Consider the following 20,900-nt stretch of genomic DNA (forward strand, 5'->3'; position numbering starts at 1 on the left):
GGGGTAAAAGAGGGGGAGGTGTGGCATTGTTTGTCAAGGATAGTATTACAGCGGTGAAAGGACGATAGATGAAGACTCGCCATCTGAGGTAGTTTGGGCTGAGGTTAGAAATAGGAAAGGTGAGGTCACCCTGTTAGGAGTTTTCTACAGGCCTCCTAATAGTCCAAGAGACATAGAAGACAGGATTGCGAATATGATTCAGGAGAAGAGGGAAAGTAATAGGGTGGTTGTTTTGGGGGTCTTTAACTTTCCAGATATTGACTGGGAAAGCTATAGCTTGAGTACGTTAGATGGGTCGGTGTTTGTCCAATGTGTGCAGGAGGGTTTCCTGACACAATATGTTGACAGGCCAACAAGAGGTGAGGTCATACTGGATTTGTTTCTGGGTAACAAATCAGGCCAGGTGTTAGAATTGGAGTTAGGTGAGCGCTTTAGGAACAGTGACCACAATTCGGTGAATTCTACTCTGGTGATGAAGAGGGATAAGTGTGCACTGCAGGGCAAGAGTTATAGCTGGGGGCAGGGAAATTGTGATGTGGTGAGGCATGACTTAGGATGCATGGCTTGGAAAAGTAGGCTTCAAGGGAAGGGCACAATCGATATGTGGAGCTTGTTCAAGGAGCAACTATTGAGTGTCCTTGATAAATATGTACCTGTCAGGCAGGGAGGAAAGGGTCGTGTGAGGGAGCCGTGGTTTTATAATGAATTGGAATCGCTTGTTAAAGCGACGAGGGCGGTCTATGTAAAGATGAGGCGTGAAGGTTCAATTGGGGTGATTGAGAGTTATAAGGTAGCCAGGAAGGAGCTTAAGAGAGAGCTAAGAGCAGCAAGGAGGGAACATGAAAAGTCCTTGGTTGGTAGGATTAGGGAAAACCCAAAGGCTTTCTATAGGTATGTCAGGAATAAAAGAATGACTAGGGTAGGAATAGGTCCAGTCAAGGATAGTAGTGGGAAGTTGCGCTTGGAGGCTGAAGAGATTGGGGAGACACTGAATGAATACTTTTAGTCAGTATTCACTCAGGAACAGGACATTGTTGCCAATGTGAATATTGAGTCACAATTAATTAGAATGGACGGCTTTGAAGTATGTAGGGAAGAGGTATTGGAAATTCTGGAAAGGGTGAAAATAGATAAGTCCTCTGGGCCTGATGGCATTTATCCTAGGATTCTCTGGGAAGCAAATGAGTTTGCAGAGCCATTGGCCTTGATTTTTATGTCCTCGTTGTCTACAGGAATAGTGCCAGAAGACTGGAGGATAGCAAATGTGGTTCCCTTGTTCAAGAAGGGTAGTAGAGACAACCCTGGTCTTCCGCTTGATATCCTTCAGAAAAATTAACAAAGTGAGTGTACTGTTAAATGAACATAGCATAGGCACCAAATTCCTGTCAACTGCCAGGTGCCTTCTGATCACACGTTATCCAGGACACCAAAACTGAAAACTGTCATGCAGCCAGTCAGCCAGCCTTAAGAAGCACCTAAGTGAAGCTTTCCTCCATACACAATGACCTAGAACAAGATGCTGTCAAAGATGCTGCAAATGGAGCTGAATCAAGGACATGAAAATGAAATATCAAGGCCGCTTGAGAAAAGAAAGCCATTTAAGTTGCTGAATGACTTCCTTCTATTCTATTAAATGAAAAAATGACAAGAAATATAGAATGTTATTAGAAGGTGAAACATATAAGCCATTAAACTTTTACAACAGTGAATAATCTTAGATATACTCAAAATGAAGCAACACATATGTACTTTTTATAACAATGTGCTAATCCCTTAAATGCTGCTCAATTCCATGAGAAACTACGCTTTTAATTGTATAGGTGAGGAAAGAAGCTATCCATTTCTAGGGTGCAAATTGTATTCAAATGAATGTGTCAAATTAAGGAAAAAAGTGAAAATACATTTAAGAGGGACAGAGAGCATCTGAGCACCTTTGCAGAGTCTTGTCCCTCCCTGGATTCACTGCAGTTGCAATCAGTGAATAGTTTCCCCCCATCTCTCCCTCCCAAGATGAAGAATGGAAAAGGGGAGACATTGCTTTGCTCCTCGGTGTTGTCTAGTGGAGGGAGTTTTACTCTGAAATTGAATGAAGATAGAGCTTCATTCCGGACTGCAACTTCCTTCCATTGTCCAACATGTGAGTACGGCACTTTCTGAGGAGGGGAGGCTTGTCAGGATAGATGCCAATAAAATGCTTCCTTGTCAGAGAATCTAGAACTCGATGACACAGATTATAAATAAGGGCTTTCCCATATCAGGCAGAATGAGGAATTTATTCTCTCTTCTTTATTGCAATGCTCTCACACAGAGAGTAATAGCGACAGGCTCTTTGAATGTATTCAAGGCTGAATTGAACTGAATTTTGAGTGACAGGGAATGAAAGGTTATTGAGTGCAGGTAGCAAATGAAGTTAACACTACAGCAGGACATGCATGATCTTCTTAATTGGAAAGTAAGCCTGGTGAATGGCAGTGGCAAGAGATTTAACACGTTCCATGTCTGAGTAGTCCTTCAAACAGTTGTCGAAGCTGGACAGAGACATGGATTCCCACATCATAGAGAAACCGTGGAAATGTGAGGACTGTGGGAAGGAATTCAAAATTCCATATTTGTTTGAACGTCATTGCCATGGTCACACTGGGGAGCAGCCATTCGCCTGCTTCATGTGCGGCAAGGGCTTCATTCATTTAATCCACCCTGATGATCCACCTGAAGAGTTTCACGAGGAAAGACCTTTTTTCTGCTTCGTGGGAAGGAGTTCATTTATTTATCACCCTGGTGACCCACCAGCCGGCTCACACCGGAGAGAGGCCGTTCGCCTGCCCTAAGTGCATGAACGGATTCACCCAGTCATCCGCCTTGCTGATCCACCAATAGGGCCATACCAGGGAAGAGACCACCCTCCTGCTCTGTCTGCATGAAGGTATTCATTAATTTGTCTGCCCTGCTTATGCACCTTCGGGTTCACACCAGGGAGAGACTGTTCTCCTGCTCCATGTGCAGGAAGGGGTTCATTCATTTATCCACCCTGGTGACTCACCAGCAGGTTCACACCGGGGAGAGGTCATTCACTCGGTCCAAGTGTGGGAAGGGATCCACTAACCCCACTGACCTGCAGACAAACTGGCACATTCACACCAGGGAGAGGCTGTTCATCTGCTTCGTCTGTGGGAAAGGGTTTAGCCATTCATCCATCCTGCTGGCGCACAGGCGCATCCACACTGAGGATAGACCGTTCTCCTGGTCTGTGTGTGGTAGGGGATTTACAGATTATTCCAGTTGCAGAGACACCAGCGGGTTCACACTGGGGAAAGGCCTTTCACCTGCTCCGTGTGCGGAAAGGGATTTAGTCAGTCATCCCATCTGCTCAGACACCAATCCAATCACACCAAGCAGAGCACGTTTGGATTCTTTGTGGGTGTGACTTGTATTAGTATCAAGAGGAAGGGGAGTATTGCTGAGGCAGAACTGACTGCAGGTAGAGTAGGTGGCGGTGCATGGCTGACAGCATGGAGCATAGGATCCGGAAAGAGAATTCTTGCTGAAGGTTTTGAATTTGTAGTGTGTACTGGGTATCCTGTTCAGGTTCAAACTGTGTTGGGCTGAATGTGGTCCGGAGTCCATGTGAGATCAGATGGTTCCATATGCAGTTCTGAGGAATAGCTCTGAAAACGTGTTGCTGGTTAAAGCACAGCAGGTTAGGCAGCATCCTAGGAACAGGAAATTCGACGTTTCGGGCCAGAGCCCTTCATTAGGAATGAGGAATTTCTGGCAGTTCTGAGGAATAGCTGATTTTGATGAAGAGCTTATGACTGAACATCGATCCTGATGAAGGTCATATGCCCAAAACATCGATTCTCCTGCTCCTGGGATGCTGCCTGACCTGCCGTCCTTTTCCAGCAACGCACTCTCGACTATTAATACTCAAGAGTGCTTACATTCACTGGTCAGTTGAGCACCTATTAAGACACACTTACTGATTTGGAACATGCAGCGGAGTCGGGAGATGTAAACCTTTTATGTTTGACTCTGTGAAGAAATCAATCCCATGGAAAGATTGGCTCCAGTTTGTCCCTTCCCCAGGAGGCTGTCGGGACGATAACATGGGAAACAGAGAATGATTGTCCATTACTGAAGGTTGAACAAATTGGAAAAATGACAGTTTCTGATAATGTCTTACAATCCTGGTGGCTTTTGGAGGTATTTTTGAAATTGTCATGGCCTGTGTGACCCACTGATGTTCCCAGAGTCTGAGCCACACCACAAATGGCAGGATGGAGAAGAGAATGCAGACATGGGTTATATCCCTACCATAGACTCATAGAACCTGACCGCATGGAAACAGACCTTTCTGTCCAACTCATCCATGCTGACCAGTTATCCCAAATTGGTGAGGCCACTTTTGAAATATTGTGTTCAATTCTGGCCTTCTTGCTATCAGGAGGATGTTAACGTTGAAAGGGTTCAGAAAAGATGCACAAGGATGTTGCCAGGCTTGGAGGGTTTGAGCTCCAGGGAGAGTCATAGAGCCTTAGAATCATGGAGATGTACATACGGAAACAGACCATTCATTCCAAATTGTCCATGCTGACTAGACATCCAATCCTTAACGAGTCCCACTTGCCAGCATTTGGCCCATATCCCTCAATCCCTTCCTATTCATATACCCATCCAGATGCCATTTTGAATGTTGTCATTGTAGCAGCCTCCACCACTTCCTTAAAGAGCACATTCCATACATGTGCCACCCTCTGCGTGAAAAAGTTGCCCCTTAGGTCCCTTTTCTCACCGTAAACTTATGCCTGCTAGTTCTGGACTCCCCCATCCAGGGAAAAAAAACCTTGTCTATTTCCTCTCTCCGTGCCCCTCATGATTTTATAAACCCGTATAATGTCACCCCTCACCCTCTGACACTCCAGAGAAAGTAGCCCTATATTGGTCAGAGCATTGAGTATATGAATTGGGAGGTCTCTGTCCAATGATCACTTACTGTTCCCTTCAATAATTCTATAATTGGAAGTATATGACATAGCTAAAGGACATAAATACAACAGATAATTGTATTTGAATCTCGGAGGCTAGCACATTGAATATATAACCATTTAATAACACTAGATAGATCTCTGTCCCTTCTCAAGTTCCAGTCCTGATAAATGCCTTGCGGATCTGAAAGCCTTGAGAGACAGAGAGAATCTGAAACCGCTTCTATTTGATTCATTTCCTCTTTTTCCAGCTGCTATCTTGAATAGTTTTACCCTTCCCCCTCTCATTCCCCGTCTCCAAGCCAGGATGAGGAATGGAAAGGGGAGACATTGATTTGTTCTGAAACTGGCCTCGTCCCGCGTGGTGACGTTCGCGATGGAGGGCGGGGCGTCGTGAAGGAGCCAATAGGAATCGCAGCGCCGAGCGGCGATGTCGCTGTGTTCTAAGTCCTTTTGGCCAACGGCCCGTACGTCGCACTGACCAATTGCAAACCCTGGAGAACCTGAAAGGAGTCTGGTCCTCCTGCCAATCAGAGCTCACCTATTGTCTAAATGAGCTCGGGAAGCTGCTACTACTTCTCTGAATGAAGATGGAGCTTCACCCCAGACTGCAACTCCCTTCCTCTGTCCAACATCTGTGACTACGGCACTTTTTTTCTACACCCTTCCCATCCTTTTCAATTTCTTTTCTCATTCTGGGGTTAAACTGATATCCCAGCCTTACCTCAGCTTCTCAGAGCACATCTCTGTTATGCTCATCCCAGTATACAGGCGTGTCAGACCGGTTCTGAAGCAGGTAAAACCTGGCCAGGTGGAGCCATTTCTGCTCTTCAAGACTGTTTTGAGCGCACTGACTGGTGGGTGTTCAGGGAGACCACAAATGATAGCGATTCCATCAATTTAGAGGAGTACATGGTGTCGGTGATTTCCTACGTTAGCAAGTGTATTGACGGTGTAATTGTGTTCAAGACCATCACTTCTTGCCCCAACCAGAAGCCATGAATGACTGCAAAGGTGTGTGCAGTGCTGAGGGCCTGTGATTCTACCTTCATAGCAGATGACAAGGTGGGCCTGACAACAGTGAGGGCCAACCTGACCCAGGCATCAAAGAGTAAAAAATGAGGTCTGCAGATGCTGGAGATCACAGCTGCAAATGTGTTGCTGGTCAAAGCACAGCAGGTTAGGCAGCATCTCAGGAATAGAGAATTCGACGTTTCGAGCATAAGCCCTTCATCAGGAATAAGAGAGAGAGAGCCAAGCAGGCTGAGATAAAAGGTAGGGAGGAGGGACTAGGGGGAGGGGCGATGGAGGTGGGATAGGTGGAAGGAGGTCAAGGTGAGGGTGATAGGCCGGAGTGGGGTGGGGGCGGAGAGGTCAGGAAGAGGATTGCAGGTTAGGAGGGCGGTGCTGAGTTGAGGGAACCGACTGAGACAAGGTGGGGGGAGGGGGGGAAATGAGGAAGCTGGAGAAATCTGAATTCATACCTTGTGGTTGGAGGGTTCCCAGACGGAAGATGAGGCGCTCCTCCTCCAGCCGTCGTGTAGTTGTGTTCTGCCGGTGGAGGAGTCCAAGGACCTGCATGTCTTCGGTGGAGTGGGAGGGGGAGAAAGAGTCAAAATGTACATACACACAAAAAATACACAGCCACTTTCAGGACAGCAGTGATAAACTGAGCGTGTGGAAGGGCACCCAGGCCAACACTAACCACCGAACAGCATTGCCTGGTTGTGCTGGTGGTGCCTCCCCACTGCTGGATGAGTTGAACAACTTTTTATGCATAATTTGAGGCTCAAAATGATGTGGCAGTGAGGAACTCTAACCCCCACCCCCCCTCACAACCCACCTCCCAATTCAGTCTCTCACGACCAGACTGTGCAACAGTTTCCTCCCCCAAACCATCTGACTCCTTAACACTGTATGATTGGACTCTTTTTCTATCTGAAATTTTTTGCACAACTTCGAATTGCTGCTAGAAAAATGTCTATTCTTTATCATTCTTTTATTATGCGGTAACTTGTGTGTTTTGCACTCTGGTCCCTCGAAGTAGAGGAGATGACAGAAACATTGGAAGCTTCTGAGAGAGCGTTCTCAAAATTAATCCTGGGAATTGACGTGTTTGCTAATGATGCAATGTTGAGTAGCTTAGTTGAGCATTCGTTCGAGTTTGGAAGAATGAGAGGAGATCTTAATGAATAAATATCAGAATCTTAGTGGGCCTGAAAGGTTAGTTGCCAAAAAGGTAGTGTTCATTTGTGGGAGAGTCTCAGACCAGGAGGAATAGCCTCTAATCTTAACCGTTTGCATATTTATTATGGAGATGATGTGGATATCTTCTCTCAGCGGTTAATGAATGACAGGGCTACTGAAGTTCTATCACTAAGTATAGTCAAGGCATATGGTGGGCAGAATTTTAATCAATAAGGGAATCAATAATAAGGCATGAATGTGGATTTTTAGATTATAATATTAATAAATGGTGGAGCAGATTCAATGGGCTGAATGGATTATTTTGGTCAAAGATTTTATAAACATCCTGTGGGATCTTGACAGGGCAGATATGGATAAAGTGCTTCAACCTATGCACGATATTCAGACCTAGGGTTCCACAGGAACCAGAATTGTCTGTTTTGAATTTCTATCCTGTGCAGATGGTGATGCTTCCTGTAATCTCCTTTTACAGGATATGAGAAAGGGAAGGAATTGCAGCCAGAAATATCAAAACAAGATCTGATAGAGACAATCATCATCAGCCTTTGAATCTCTCAGGATTTATTATGTCTCTGCTGCCCTGTCTGCTTCAAAAGGTTTCAAACATCAGTGAGACTGAGGCACACTGAGTGAGAGTGTCGCAGTGAACTGACTGTGGGAAGAGCTCTAAGCGGATACACAGCCTGAAATAGTAACATCCCATTTGCAGTGACAAGAGACAGAACACATTCCGTGTGTGAGTGGTCTTTCAACTGATTGTCAAACCTGGAGAGAGACCAGGACTTCCACGTGATGGAGAAACCATGGAAATGTGAGGATTGGAGGAAAGACTTCAAATTCCTGTGTCTGCTTGATTCCCATCATCGTGGTCACACTGGGGAGAGGCCATTCACCTGCTCAGCGTATGGGAAGGCATTCGTTCACCTATCCACCTAGTGACTCACCGGCGGGTTCACACCGGGGAGAAGCCATTAATTTGCTCATTGTGTGAGAAGGTCTTCACCCATTCGACTTCTCTGCTAACTCACCAGCACATTCACACCTGCGAGAAGCCATTCTCCTGCTCCACCTGCAGGGAGCACAGATTCCTCCGCCCCGCAGATACAGCAGTGTGTTCACACCGGGGAAAGACCATTTACCTGCTCAGTGTGTGGGAAGGCCTTCAGTCGGTCGTCCCATCTGCTGAGACACCTCTTCAGCCACACCGAGTAGAGAGTTTTTAAACTCTTTATGTAGGTGTGACTTGTATTTATATTCAAGATAGCACACATTCACTGGTCAGTTGAGCATCTATTAAGAGGCTCTTAACGATTTGGAACATGCAGTGACATCAGGAGGTATATACCTGAAATGTTTGACTCTTTGAAGAAATCTGAGTTGAAAAGTGTGGCACTGTAAGAAGTACAGCAGGCCAGGCAGCATCCGAGGGGCAGGAGAGTTGATGTTTCAAGCATAAGCCCTACATCACATTCCAGTGCCATACTTTTTGACACTGACTTTCTAGTATCTGCAGTCACTCGACTGCTCTGAGTCTGTGACGAAATCTGCCCCGTGTAAAGATTAGCTCCACTTTCTCCTTTCTCAGTAAGGCTGTCAGGATGACTACATGGGTAAAAGAGAGAGCTCTTCCAGTGCTGAAGGTTGGACAATTAAATTTAGGTAAAATAAAGTTTCTTACTGCGGCTACAATCCTGGTAGCTTATGTGAGAAATGCCTCAAGGTATTTGGACATTGTCAGAATCTGGTGACCAACTGAGATCCATGGTTGGAACCACACAACAAGTGGCAGGATGGAGGGGGGAATGTAGCCATGGGTTATGTCCCGACCATAGAGCCATAAAACTCCACTGCACAGAAACAGACCTTTCAGTCCAACACGTCTATGCCGACCAGATATCCCAAATTGATGAGGCTATTTCTGGAATACTATGTTCAGCTCCAGTCTCTCTGCTTTGGGAAGGATTTAACACTTAAACGATTCAGAAAAAGTTTACAAGGCTGTTGCCAAGATTGAAGAGTTTGAGGTAAAGAGAGAGGATGAATAGGCTGGGATTGGTTTTCTCTGAAGCATCAGAAGTTGAGGGGTGACCTTACTAAGGTTAAAAAATCATGAGTGTTATGGATAGGGTGAATACTGATGTTGTTTCCCCAGTGTGGGCGACTCCAAACCCACCCACCCCCACACCCCCGCCCCCGGATAAGGAATGGAAAGAGACATTGCTTTGTTCCCAGATGTTGCCCAGAGGGAGTCTCCCTTTGAAACAGGTAGATAAGATAGTGAAGAACATGTTTGTTATGCCTTCATTTTTTGGTCAGAGCATTCAGTATAGGAGTTGGGAGGTCGTGTTGCAGCTGTACAGGACGTTGGTAAGGCCACTTTTGGAATATTGCGTGCAATTCTGGTCTCCTTCCTATTGAAAGAATGTTATGAAACTTGAAATGATTCAGAAAAGATTTACAAGAATGTTGCCAGGGTTGGAGGATTTGAGCTATATTGAGAGGCTGAAAAGTCTGGGGCTGTTTTCCCTGGAGTGTCGGAGGCTAAGTGACCTTATAGGGGATTATAAAATAAGGGGCATGGGTAGGATAGAAATATTGGAACACAGACTTTAACCTAATACTTTCAATGCATTATCTGAGCTGAGATGGCACCTATTGTTAAAGCTATCTTGAGAATGTAACTTTTAAAAAGTTGTGGGATTTACATATGAAGGAAACAAAACTAATGTGAACTTTGAATTGGTGGGGGGTAAATGACATCTGATTCACTCATATCCTTTTTAGGGAAGGAAATTGCCGTTGTGGGAAAGGATTCACTCAGTTGTCCTAGCTGCATTCTTTACCCAGTCTGGACTACATGTGACTTCAGACCCACAGCAGAATGGTTCACTCTTGATTGTCCCTCTTCCCCCAGGGAGACATTTACTTGAATGGCAGCACGGTGGCTCAGTAGTTACCACTGCTGCTTCACAGCACCGAAGTTCCCGGTTCGATTCCAGCCTCGGGTGACTGTCAGTGTGGAATTTGCACGTTCTCTGTGTCTGCGTGGGTTTCCTCAGAGTGCTCCGGTTTCCTCCCACAGTACAAGTATGTGCAGGTCAGGTGAATTGTCCATGTTAAATTGCCCATTGTGTTAGGTGTATTAGTCAGAGAGAAATGGGTCTGGGTGTGTTACTCTTCGGAGGGTTGGTGTGGACTGGTTGGGCTGAAGAGCCTGTTTCCACACTGTAGGGAATTTAACTAATCTAACCATATCCGAACTTAACCGTATCTCTCTAAACCCTTCCTATTCATATACCTATCCAGATTCCTATTAAACATTGTAAATGCACCAGCCTCCCCCACTTCGCCTGGCAGTTCATTCCGTACACACACCACCCTCTGTGCGAAAAAGGTGCCTCTTCGGGCCATTTTAAATATTTCTCCCCTCACCTTAAACCGATGTCCTCCAGTTTACAACTTCATCTGCCCTGGTGAAAAGACATACAAAAGTTGAGCAGCCAGACAAAATGCAAAAAGAATACAACGTCGAGCCACCCGGAAAAATAAAATTGTGGCTCCAGCCGTTTTTTCTCCTTTTGGCCTTTACATTCTTTACATCTGTCAGTAACAGTAGTCACCAAAGCGCACACTGCGCATGCTCCGAGGTGTCGGCGAGGAAGGCGCATGCTCATCGGTGTCAGCAAAGTAGTACGCATGCTCCTCGAAGTCCGAAGAACGGCACGCGACTTCCTTTAGATGGACCAATGGTAAAGCCTGGAGGACCGGATGGAGATTGGTCCTCCTGCCAGTTAGAGCACCCCTATTGTCTGAATGCAGAAGGAGGAGAATGAGCTTCTGTCGCTGCTGTGAAGATTGAGCTTCACCCCAGATTGTAACTTCCTTCTCTCTAATATCTGTGAGTACAGCACTTTCTTTTCTCATCCCCTTTTCCATTTAGTTTTCATTTTGGTGTTCAATTATAGTCATAGAGATGGACAATACGGAAACAGACCCTTCGGTCCAACTCGTCCATGTCGGCCAGATATTGCAACCTAATCTCGTCCTGCTTGCCAGCACCCAGCCGATATCCCTGTTCATGTAGTGTTGACTTGCAGCAACTGAAAGGAAAGGGAGTGATTCTCTGGGGTGCAGACAGACTCTGGAAATGTTGGACACAGTTGGCAAACACATGGCAAATGCAGTACCTCAATGTGAAGCTATAGCCTTTGTTGTGCAGAAAGGAGGTGCGTTTTTAAATGTGATACATTGGGATGTGGAGAAAGTGAGGATTGCAGATGCTGAAGATCAGAGTCGCAGTGTGGCATTGGAAAAATACAGCTAGTCAGGCAGTATGAGAGTTGATGTTTTGGGCACGAGCCCTTCATGAAGGATGATGTGTAGATGTACAATGGGACTTCAGTGTCCTTCTGCACCAGTCACTGCCAGTTGTCAGACAGGTGAAACAAGCAATCAGCAAGGCAAGTGGTATATTAGCAAGAGGAATTGAGTTCAGAAGTGGGGATGTCTTCCTGCAGTTAGGGGGTCATTGAACGTATTCACTGCTGAGTTCATCTGATATTTTGAACAACAATGAAATGGGTGTTTATGGGGGATGTCAAGAAAATGGTTTCAAGACCAGTATAGAACTGTTCCAGTGTCAGACAGCACAGAAACAGACCCTTCAGTCCAACCAGTCCATGCTGACTATGTTCTCAAACTAAACTAGTCCCACCCGCCAGTATTTGGTCCATATCCTCTGAATCTTTCCTATTCAGATACCTAGCCAAATGTCCTTTAAGTGCGATAACTGCACCTGCATCCACCACTTCCTCTGAACATTCATTCCACACATGAACCACTCTCTGTGTAAAACGAAAAATAGTGTCCCTCGTGTCTTTCAAATCTTTCTCCTCTCTCCTTCAAAATTTGTTCCCTAATCTTGAAACCCCCACCCAAGGGAAAGGACACCTGCCATTCATGTTAGCTATATCAGTCATGATTTAACCAACCTCAGCAATGTCACCTCTCAACATCCTATGTTCCAATGAAAACTGTCCCAGCCTATCCACCAAATTGTAGGTATTTTCATATCCAGTTATGATCTGTGCAATACTGGTCCAGGCTTGAAAAATCAAATGTCCTAGTCCTGCTCCCAATTCTCACCCTCTGTGTCCAGGACAGCAAGAGACCATAAGACATAGGAGTTGAGATTAGGCCATTCAGCCCATCAGGTCTGCTGATAGCACACAATCGCAGCTGACAAGTTTCTCAGCCCCATTCTCCTGCTTTCTCCCCGTAACTCTTGATCCTCAAGAACCTGTCTACCTCCGTCTTAAATATTCTCAATGACCTGTCCTTTACAGCCTTCTGTGGCAATGAATTCCAAAGATTCACCACTTTCCGGATGAAGAAGTTTCTCCTTATCGCTGTTCCAAAAGGGCCTTCCCTTTACTGTAAGGCTGTGCCTTCAGGTTCTTGTCTCTCCTACCAATGGAAACATCTTCCCAACGTCCAGTCTGTCCAGGCCATTCAGTATTCTGTATGTTTCAATTAGAGTGTGGGCCTGTGGATCAACATGAACCAAACCCTTCAGGATGAGATGCAGCAGGAATTAGGTTCAGCAAAGTGAGAATGGAGGGAATGTGTGTGGGAAGGAGATTTTCAGCTTCTAGGGAATAAGAGAGGAAAGAGAGTTTGCTATAAATGGGAATTGAGCAGATGGGTCATTGGGCCAAGGAGTGGGAGATGGAGTTTAATTTAGCCAAATGTGAGGAGTTGCATTTTGGTCAAGCAATCCAGGCAGAACTGACACAGTTGAGGGGAGTGTTGCTGAACAAAGACCTTGGAGTGCAGGTTCATAATTCTTTGAAAGTGGAGTCTTGGGTAGCTAGGGTAGTAAAGAAGGCATTCGGTATGCTTTCCTTTATTGGTCAGAACATTGAGTATGGGAGTTGGGAGGTCATGTGGCCGCTGCACACGAAATTGGTTGGGCCACTTTTGAAACACTGCATTCAAGTCTGGTCTCCTTGATATAGGAAAGATGTTGTGAAACTTTGAAAGAGGTTGGAAAAGATTTACAAGGCTGTTACCAGAGTCGGAGGGTTTGAACTACTGGGAGAGGCAGAATAGGCCAGGGATATTTTTCCTGGAGCATCAGAGACTGATGGATGACCTTATTGAGGTTGTAACGGGCATGGATAGGGTGAGTACCCAAGATCTTTTCCCCAGGATGGTGCAGTCCAAAACTAGACAGTGCATATTTGAGGTGAGAGGAGAATGATTCACAAGTGTGGTTGTGAAGACTGGACCTTCAGAACAGCTGTCAAAGATGTTTTGCCCTGACTGGGAGCAGAAGTTGTAACAGTGAAATCTTTCATTTAAGAGCAAACAACTGAGTGAGTCCGTCTATCCCAGATTTTGGTGGAAAGTGGGAATTCGTTGCTGTTGGGCGAGATAACACCTCAAGATTAGGGGGAGTAGCTTTCAAACAAGGATTAGGAGGAACTGTTTTTCCTGGAGAGTAGTGAATCTGTGGAATTTTCTGCCCAGTGAAGCAGTAGAGGCCACTTCAGTATATTGAAGACACAGTTGGATGGGTTTTTGCATGGTTGGTGAATTAAGGATAGCTTTGACAATGCAGGGAGGAGGAACTGCGATGGTGGATTGATCAGCCATGATCTTAATGAATGGCAGAGTAGGCCTGACAGGACAAGTGGCCTACTCCTGCTTTTATTACTGTGGAACTATAACCCTGCATTTCCAATGGCTAACCCAGCTTCAGGATGACAAGGATTGTATCCTGAATATTGAGGGGATAGTCAAATGGGAAGCGAGGTAAAGGTCGAGGGTTGGCACAGCTAATCAAAGTATTGATCCCAGGGTAGTCTGGTGTCAGCTCAGATTTCAGGTCCTGATTTCTCTCTCCTCTGTTGATCTCCCTGTTCGCTAAGAATAAGATGTTAGTCTGTCAGCTCTGCTGGATTTCTGCTGAAGCTTTGACACCCATTTTACACCATTTGGAACAATAAAACATTGAAGTCAATCGAGACCCAACACACCATCTCAGCCTGTCAACCATCCAGATACAGTGTTGTCATGGCAGGGAATCAAACAAGAAAAACGAAACAAAATTAGAAATAAATAGATACTTGTGCTTAATGTTTGTTCACTAGTAAGTAAACCAGAATAGGGTTCTCCCACGTTACTTATAGTGCCCTATTTTGAGGAATTCTGTCCCTTACATCTACTATTAGTACCCAGCTATAAATTACAACAACATTTACAACCACAGAAATAAAGCATCTGTTATCTCAATGTCTGTGTGATATGCAGCACAGAAATAGACATTTTATTTCTGTCATGCGTTTGTGTGTACACACAAGTCCATGGCAATGAATTTGTGTTTGCAGCATTATATTTGCTGATTCATTCTATTTTGCTCCTAAAATGAACAATCTCCAGGTAGTCAATACATGTAGTATTATGTAAATTCAACTTTGAAAATAGAACCAGGCTGACTCAAGGTTAGGATAGACAGGCTCTGATCTCACACCTTTCATGCATTGTCTGAGCTGAAACAGAGTCGTAGAGATGTACAGCACAGAAACAGACCCTGCGATCCAACTTGTCCATGCTGACTAGATATCCCAACCTATCTCGTCCAACCTTCCCACACCCAGCCCATATCCCTCCAAACCTTTGCTATTCATATATTCCATCCAGATCCCTTTCAAAGGTTGCAATTGTACTAGCCTCCACCTCTTCCTCTTGCAGAACATTCCATACACGTACCACCCTCTTTGTGAAAAGGTTGCCCCTTAGGTCTCTTTTATATCTTTCCCCTCTCACCCTAAACCTATGCCTTCTAGTTCTGCCCTCCGGTTCGGGTGGATTAGTCAGAGGGTGAATGTAGAGGAATGGGCGTGGACTCGTTGGGCCGAAATGCTTGCTTCCACCCTATGGGGATTTGTTGAAGGGAAGAGATTTTCCCAACTGTGCAGGGCAGCGCAGGTCCTGCGGCGGCCGTCTGGAGCGGGCGTAATGCGGGTCAGTCTGACACCGACCGCAGCAGGCGCAGTGAGGGCCAGCCGGATGCCGTCCGACCGCAGCAGGCGCAGTGAGGGCAGCCGGACGCCGGCCGTCTGGAGTAGGTGCAGTGAGGGTCAGCCGGATGCTGCCGTCTGGAGTAGGCACAGTGAGGGTCAGCCGGATGCTGCCGTCCCTCCGGAGCAGGTCCGTCGGATGCCGGCCATCTGGAGCAGGCGTAATGCGGGTCAGTCGCACGCCGGCGTCCGGAGCCGGTGCAGTGCGGGGCTGTGTGTTGGCCTAGGTCTGATCTTGTGAATCATTATTAATGTCACAACGTGGAAGTGGCCCTGTCAGTTTCAGAGTGAAATTCTTTCCGTCTGGGTAACTCTTTATCCTGGGGGCGAGAGAGAGAAGGGAGGGACCTTTGTTCACTTGAGCAACTGGAGTGAATTCAGGGAGGGAGCAAACTCAGGTATGAATCTTAATTATCCGGGTGAGTGAAGATGGAAGTATAGGATGGGGTTGTTTTCCCTAGTGCGGCAGAGTCTGAGGGGTGACTCACTGAGTAGAATTGCTTGTTCGGAGTTTCTACTCCGACTGACAGTGATGACATTTATAATCTCTTTTTACAGAGTATTTGAAGATAGAAGTTTCAAATCAACAGATGAAGGACTTATGCCCAAAACATCAACTCTCCTGCTCCTCAGATGCTGCCTGACCTGATGTGCTTTTCCAGCACACTTCTCGACTCACTGTACAGCATCTGCAATCCTCGCTTTGACATCAATATCTGAAAGTCACTCAATCCATCAGACCTCAGCTATTTTCAACTTAAATTCTGTGAGAAGGAGCAAAGCTTTTTGGTTCCTGTTTCAATACATTTTCAGCATCAGTGGGACTGGATGAGAGACCCGACTGTTGAACTGCACTGAGTGTGGAGCCTGGAAGAGTGATACGGCCAGGAACGAGGAATTCACGGCGGGGAGGAGCTATACACGTGTTTGTGTGCAGCTGAAGCTTTGGCCATGGAGAATCCCGAGGAATCTCGCCCTGTGGAGAAACCGTGGAAGTGTGGCGACTGTGGAAAAGGCTTCCGTGTCCCGTCTGCCCTGGAGATTCATCAGCGCAGTCACACCAGGGAGAGGCCATTCTCCTGCACGGCCGCCACCCTGCTGAGGCACCAGCAGGTCCACACGGGGGAGAGGCCATTCTCCCGCCCCGAGTGCGGGAAGGGCTTTACCCAGGCCTCCTCCATGCTGACCCACCAGCGGGTCCACACAGGAGAGAGGCCCTTCAACTGTCCCGAGTGTGGGAAGGGATTCAGTCAAGTGGGCACCATGCGGGAGCACCATCTGCTCCACACCGGGGGGAGGCCCTTCAGCTGCCCCGAGTGCTGGAAAGCTTTCAGTGATTCCTCTGCCCTGCTGAGGCATCAGCTGGTCCACACGGGGTAATGGCCTTTCAGTTGTCCCGAGTGTGGGAAGGCCTTCAGCGATTCCTCTAATCTTCAGACCCACCGGCGGGTTCACACGACATCTGCAATTCTTTCAGATTTTTATTGAGAGAGAGTTGGAAATTGTTTCGAGAGACCTAAAGAGAGGGGGGAGAAACAGAACAGACATGAACTGTTGATCTCCGTTGTTACTCATAACGTAAAATCATTGTAGTGCGATCACTTCCCTCAAGCATGAATAGAGGCCATTGGTGATACGTGAGTTTGTAGCGCAACGGTAGTACGTCTGACTCCAGATTAGAAGGTTGCATGTTCAAATCGTGTCAGGCTCACAAACAATCAGCTTCTTACCTTTCAAATCAAGGAAGGATTACATTCACTCCGCATATCTGTTGAGCCAAGTCTTCTTTGTGGAAACTTTCGATCACACGTGAAGCTTTGCTGTCAGTTTGATTTGTGAACACTGTGTCAGGGAGGTGGTGTGCCCAGTGTTTGGGTAAATGCTCAGCTCTCCCCAATGTGAGAATGAAAACACCAGCTATTCATCACTCGATTTAAACACAAAGCCGCTTCCCTCTGCTGGTGACTGCGTGGTGTGAATAACATTATACCGATATTTTTACAACATAATCAAGAGATTACCAGTTTTGTGTTTCAATCTATCAGGGGTTTCCAGCTCCTCCTGTCATAGCAGAGTGACAGCGAGTTAATGTATGTTATTTGTTAACTTCCATGGAGCAGTTTCTCATCGGCCCTTTCGTTTCTTGGTCCAGAAAGAGTTATTGCTGACTCATGAAGCTATCAAAGTTCTGGAGTTTACAGGACCACACCACATTCCTCTCTGCCTCCGCCAGGAATAACGATTGCTCCTGAGACACTCGCATTTCCTGACATTCCTTGGTATCCCCAAATACAATCCATATGTCAGGAAATCACTGGTGCTGCCCTGACATCAGATAGTCGCTGTTGGAACAGAGGAATTATGGGGAGAAAATGAAGAAATCCGAAGTGCAAAGAGACTTGGGAGTTCAAGTCCAGTGTTTTCTCAATGTAAACTTGCAGATTGAGATGCACTTTCGCCTGCAACTGCCGAATGTGTGACACCAGCCCATTTACCTATTCCCTCCTCGCTATCTAAGGGGCCAAACTTACCTTCCAGGTGAAGTGGCACTTTACCTGCACTACCCACAACTCAGTGTACTGCATTTACTGCTCACAATATAGGCTCATCTCCATTGGGGAAAACGAAGCATAAACTGGGTGACTGCTTCGCAGAACATCTACGTTCTGCCTGCAAAAAAGACCCTGAGCTTCCAGTTGCCTGCCAATACCACACCCCATCCTATTCCCTGGCCAACATCTCTGTCTCAGGTTTGCTGTGTTGTCCCAGCGAAGCTCAGCACCAGCAGAACGAAGAGCACCGAATATTCCACTTGGGGACCATACATCCCTCCGGTCCCAATATCGAATTCAATAATTCTAGGGCCTGAACGAGACTCTTTTCACTGTCCCGCGTCAGTAAAAGTCCCTGAGAACATCAGAGACACGTCGCAGCGCTGTCAGAGGAGGGGAAGCTGAAATGGAACCACACGCTGCTCATGGGCACATTTCACTTTCCCCAACTCACCGCCGCAACTCTTGGGAGAGGAAAGGGAACAAACACCAAAACGCAGTCTCCGTTTTGTGAATCTTCAGAAAATAAGAAACTTATTCATCCCTTCGGATTTTCTATCCTTGGCTGACAGGAATAGGTTTGTCACTCTTTTAGGAGAACATTGCAAGTGGATGCTTTGCAGAAAAGCACCACAATACAATCTGACAGTGACACCTGGTTAATCAGGACCTGGATGTTTTCGATCTTTGAATGTGATGTGCTCCAGAACATTGTTGTTCACAGTTTATATTACTTTTCTTCCCAGTCCCCTGTATCACTTGCTGAAAATGTTTAATCTGCGTCTTGTAATCCTTTCACTGTCTGCTAATGAGAACAGCATTTCTTTGCTTTACCTAAATTACTTTGATCTTGCATACGTCAAGCCTCAAGCTAATTTCACTGGAAACCTCCTCCAGTTCAAAAGCCACCTGATAATGATAGCTCTGTTTTCTGTCACGTAACCAATTTCAGATCGATGTTGTTATTATCGCTTTTACTACTTCAGGTCCCGATTTCGCTCACAGGGCTAGAACAGAACAGTTATAAAATACATTTACCAATCTACGTTCATCCTATCGATTGTATTCACATCATCAACACTTCTCATCAAAATAACTCCAGAGACTTTCATCACAATTTTCTGTGAACATTTCTACTTTAGCTTTCCTGAAAGAACCCCAAATTTCTTTATGTGTTTTCTTATTTTCGGCCTTAATTATTAATCTCTCTTTACATGGAAATGGATCTTTCCCACCCGCTCTACCTCTCATCAATGTGTGCAGTTCAGTTCAGTTTTCCATTAGCCTCCGCTGTTCTGATCAAATCCAGGAGAACAGGAAGCATTGGGGTTATGGTGCAGACATGACAAGCCCAATACTCACCTTTCCTGTTGGACCCATTCCATGAGAAATATTAGACCACAACTTGGGGTCTCTGGTTGTGGCTGAAAAACGTTGCTGCCTTAGACATCCTTTGAGATTCCCCCGACCAGGTTGGAATCCTGCTGAATTTGTTTACTTCGCTGGCGATTTTCAATGACTTCCTGTTGGCTGCATCATCGCTCAAACTTCACAAAACTCTTCTCAATAAAGCCATGTTTTCTCACATCAGGGAATTTATTGCCATGCAGGAAACTCGAGTTCTGAACAAAAAAACATAGCACACCCAAAACGTCAGCTCCGTTTACCTTTCCACAGATGCTGCTCGACCCGTTTGCTTTCTGTAGTATTCGCTGTGTTTGTTCTACACAAATGCTGAATTCCATTAAAGAACTCAAACCCTGTACTCTGGTAACTGACCCTGGTCAGTGGCAATAGGTTCTTCTGTCCATTCCCACCACTTCTTCTCCCATCATTGCCAACAGCCCCTGGATATCTCCAGTTAAACTTCTTCGCTGCAAAGAGAACATTCCCAAACTTGGGAATGTCTCCACAAAGTGGAAATGCCTCATCCATGAACATGATGCAAGTGTTACATGAGGGAAGAGATGTTGGCAAAAAGTTGTCAGTTAGCAGATGTTAAAATGTTCAGGAAATGAAACAGAAATCCCAGTCTCCAGCTTTGTGAATCTTGAGAAACTCTTTGCGAAGTGGAATTAGAGGAGAATGAAAGATGAACTGTCCGACTGAGCAGAGACAGTCCAGACATCATCCCCTTGTTTAAGACACCGGGAGATTGACTCTATAATTCTCGGGACATGAACTGAACAGAAACATTGAAAAAATTCTCGTTCATGCACATCAGGAAAACAAACCCCTTCTTGGCTCCAGATCAATGTGAAAAGTCAGGAACAGGCAAAACACTGAAAGGCACGATGGGCGATGGCCCCGGTGTTGGAGGGCTAATTCCTCGTGACATGGATGTGCCTGCCGATGGTGGGATCAGATTGTCCACCCAACCCCCCCCCCGCCCACACCCCCCCCCCCCCCCCCGTCTTCACAATGAATGGCGTAGGATTTATTATACAAAAGTAGAGGGCAATGATAATTCTGGGCACGGGAGGCTGAATTATGAATGAAAACAGCCTCCTCTAAGAGATTGTGCAAGCGGCAGTAAGAAGACTTTCACCAGTACATAAATCAATGTAATGTTTTGAAACCAAATGCTCGCGATGCGATCTCTGCAACATTGGGGAGACTGGAGAGTCAAGTCACATCTCCGGGACTCACCTGCGCGCCTTTATTGGAAAAAAGCACGGACCGGACCCGGAAGCTGGTGTAGCGCAAGCTTACCTGGGTAGGTTTTTTTTCCGATAAAGGCGCGCAGGAGAGTCCCAGAGATGTGACTTGACTCTCCAGTCTTCCCAATGTGATAGAGATCGCTTCGGGAGCAATGGATACAAAAATATTAAATTTAAACTGTTAAACAAACATAACCGCGTCTATAAACAGACATTGCCAAAAAGCACTGACCTGCTCCGCTGAGAGAGTGAGGATTGTTCACTCTTTTGTAGCTGCAGAAGCAATCATCCCAACACATGCAAACAAATCTGCATCAGGATGCTATTTCAACGAGCTACTTCACATTGCAGTGCCCAGGAATAACGAAGATCAAGAAACAACTGTACAGCGCATTAAGACCCGTTGAAAACTGC

The sequence above is a fragment of the Hemiscyllium ocellatum genome, assembly GCF_020745735.1.
Source record: "Hemiscyllium ocellatum isolate sHemOce1 chromosome 27 unlocalized genomic scaffold, sHemOce1.pat.X.cur. SUPER_27_unloc_20, whole genome shotgun sequence".
Lineage (NCBI taxonomy): Eukaryota > Metazoa > Chordata > Chondrichthyes > Orectolobiformes > Hemiscylliidae > Hemiscyllium > Hemiscyllium ocellatum.